A 3,822-nucleotide genomic window follows, 5' to 3' on the forward strand; every position below is an offset into this window, starting at 1 on the left:
TTCCTACAACTTTATTTTAATCATATTAAGGTGATTCAGTATCTATCTAGGTCAAACAATTCAATTTTTCAGATATATCCAGAGGACAAGCAAATCTGATAGTAGACTTCTAACCGCTATAACTCTTAAACCATTAGGCCTATGACTATGAAATTTTAGAACAAGCAATATGAGTAAGTTATCTACAACTTTGTTATTAATAAGTTTTACAGAAAAGGTCACTATCATCATGAATTTGTCAACACAACAGAAACTACTCATGCAGCCATTTAGTTGAATTATAAAGCAATAATTAACTAGCTGTCTATAACCAATTAATTCCAAGCACAACTACTAATAGAAACACATCATATGCATCACAAGCACCATAGAAAACATCATGGTTAAGCCCAAGAAATTTATGTATATTCATTTATGAATTTCCTTATATAATAGGGTGATTTAAAGGATAATTATTTCTTGTGATCAATAATCTCTAAGAAAATTACAGTAGCTTAAACATGACCCTAATAGTCTACTGTACAAATTTCATTCCATTTGGATAAGTATAACAACCTCTATAAAAAGACAAATTGAATAGGCTTATAATAGCAAAAATAGTTTAGCCTAGTGAAAAGTGTCAAATATCAGATTTTATATTTTTCCTACTTTCATCCTAGTACAAGAACACTATGTAAAAATTTTCATGATCATAAGTTATGTATATCTACCCCAATTAATTTCACCAGAAACTAGCAATTAATCAAGGTTAAATAGTAAGACCATGTTTCAAGTATGCCTACTGTAGGTTTAGTATTTTTCCTAGCTAGAGCATGTCAATACATGACCAACAAAATTAGAATCATATTTTTATCGCTTCCCTAGCTCGAGTTATGCATTTTACAAGACAGAAAATATCTTAAAAGCACTTAACTAGCCTAATTTATTTCCCCTAGAAAAATACCCCAAATAGTAGGTTTCATATTTTTATCGAATAGTTCACTTCATGATGAATCCAACAAAATTTGGATCACCCCCATTTGGACACTCCTAGCTCAAGATATAAATTTTTGAAATTTGCTACAAAATCTAGAAAATAAATAAAGGAAAAATCAACTTCACCTCAGGAGATGTAGCTACATGCACCCGGCCTATACACCCAAGAGATGCTGACAACAGGGGCCTACGGGTCAAAGGACCCCATTTGATAGGCACACAGAGCATGGCATGGTGGTTGACCGGCCACAACTCATCGAGGGCAAGGTCACCGACGGCGAGGTCACCACCGACGTGTTCCCCATGACACCCCACGTCAAATGGTATCCATGATTGGCTCAAAGGCGCGCTAAAGCAAGCTCGACGGTGGCCACGGTGGCACGACGGTGATGCGCGGCGGCGTACCAGATGACTCCGGCCATGCTAGGCTAAGGCGAGCTTGGCTATGGTTTCGCGGTGACCTAGTGGACCTAGCGGGTGCAGATTAGGGTTAGTAGCAGTGTCGAAAGGGCATGACCAAGTGCATGGTGGCACGGTGGCTCGAGCGCGATGGCGGTGAGGTCACCGTTCCGATGAGATGGCTGTCGGTGGCGAGTCTCCATCTTCGGGTAGGCTACTAGGCTTCATGGTGGCTCGGAAACAAATATAGGAGGGGGAAAACGGGGTCTAGTTAAGCCCCCCACCCGCTGGCCTTTTTTTTGTGCTTAAGCCCCCTCACCCCATCTATTGGATCAGCATCTAGTGGTCCTGATTAATAGTTTCTAAGTTTGCACATGTTGGTTGGTCTGCACCTGATATGTTGCCATGACATGTTACTGCTAGGAAAACCTCGAGGTGCTACATAGATGTTAGGAAGTCTTGTATTGCTTCAACTTTTAAAAAGTTGTGAAATAATGAGTGAACTGTACACTCGTTTATGATAGCTACTATTTCAAAGCTTTGTCAACTTATTGAATAATTGATTATAATTAATATGTGTGAATGCAATCGCTTTTGTTACGGTTTTATTGTTTTTTGCAATGATGATTTATTAAAGCACAAATCAAATGCTACTAGGGTTGCAGTACAAACTATGCCAACGATCTACTATGCATGGCAATATGATCTATGGCAACGAATAAAATTGTGTGGCAAATGATACTATTCGACGGCACAACGACGGTGGCAATAACATATGATCTCTCGCAACAAATAAAATTGCATTGCAAATGTTCCTATTGCCACAGCACAACGACCGTGACAATAACATATGATCTCTCGCAACAAATAAAATTGCATGGAAAATTGTGTACTTGCCATGGCATGACGGTCGTGGCATTAACACGTTAGGCAACAAAATTCTAGGGTGGTAATACAGACTTTTGCAACGATGTTGTTCATGGCAAATGTCTCTATTGCTATGAAGACAGGCATGTCAAGTGCTTATATTGCCACGACCATGATGTTGCGACAACATCCTATTGCCATGCTTGGCAACATACAGCTATGGTTGTAAGAAACTCCAACAGTTGCAATGCCAAACTAGCAACAGTTGCAATACCTTAATGCAACATGACTTTTTGCAACCATTGGCAACGAACGTGATTTGGCTGCAACATCTACCTTTTACAACCAAATTGGGCCTATTGCAATGTTTTTTCATCGTTGCGCAAGGGTTAGAAGTTAGTAGACAAGTGTAGGCTACAAACGCTTCTGTAGTACGTAAAATAGTATAGACGCGTGACTCTTTACGCGCGTCTGTAGCTTGATTCTTACTATAGACGGGTAAGTGTACACACGCGTCTGTAGTAGGTTAAACAGTACAGACGCATGGTGCTAAACGCATGTCTTCAGCATGATTCTTACTGCAGATGGGTCAGTTTACACACGCATCTATAATAGGTTAAACATTACATACGCGTGGCCCTAAGGGTCAGTTTATGTCACACCCAATTTTAAGCATAAATTGGATGCATAAACTTTATGTGCGCTCAGAGATCAGTCACACATGCATAAGTCGACAAATTATAAAGTATTATCCCAAGTGTTTATTACATCACAAATAATAATTCATACAATAGTATCAAGTCTATAATAAATGCGGAAGAACTAGACAACTACTCTCCACGAGAGCCTCCAACTCCATAGGGATGTCGACTGGTGAACCACAAGTCTAGTAATCCTCGGGGAAATCCTCATAACCATTGCCATCTGCTATCCATCTAGGATTTTTATCCAAATAATGAAAATAAACAAGCATAAGTACATGTCGTACTTAACAAGAATAACATGGGCTTATGAAGCTCAAAAGGCCGACACGGGTTGTACTGCCGTTAGCATTTTTATTAATTAAGTCACCAATTTTATCCCTAAATTAGCATATAGTTGTGCTTAAGCCCCAATTATGCCACATGATCATATAAAGCAACATTTTATCTCATAATTAATCATCAACAATAATAGTCCGCTATTCTATGAGTTTTCCAGGCCGCTCGTGTCCGTGAGCATGGCTGATATACCAGTTTTACACTCTGCAGAGGTTGTACACTTTCACCGTGAGCCGTGATTTACCCTTTCACCCAAGGTAGCTAATCTCTTGACCCACTATTAAGGAAGGTCGGCAGGGTTTACTATGAAGCCTTTCAAAGGTTTCCCTAACAAGTTAGTGGCCACTAGGTTTCTGTGGCCTACGAATGTAGAGCTCCCCTTTCCAAAGGCACACTCCACGCAGGCTATACATTTAAGAATAGAGGCCGCACTGCACCCAACCTGGAACACACCCCTTTTGTGCCTTTCGGTAACCACTAACAAGCTAGAAAAGGTCCTACTTCTGAGCTAAAGCCAGAGCCATGTGGCACTCCCGATTGT

The sequence above is a fragment of the Miscanthus floridulus genome, chromosome 3 (assembly GCF_019320115.1).
Source record: "Miscanthus floridulus cultivar M001 chromosome 3, ASM1932011v1, whole genome shotgun sequence".
NCBI lineage: Eukaryota > Viridiplantae > Streptophyta > Magnoliopsida > Poales > Poaceae > Miscanthus > Miscanthus floridulus.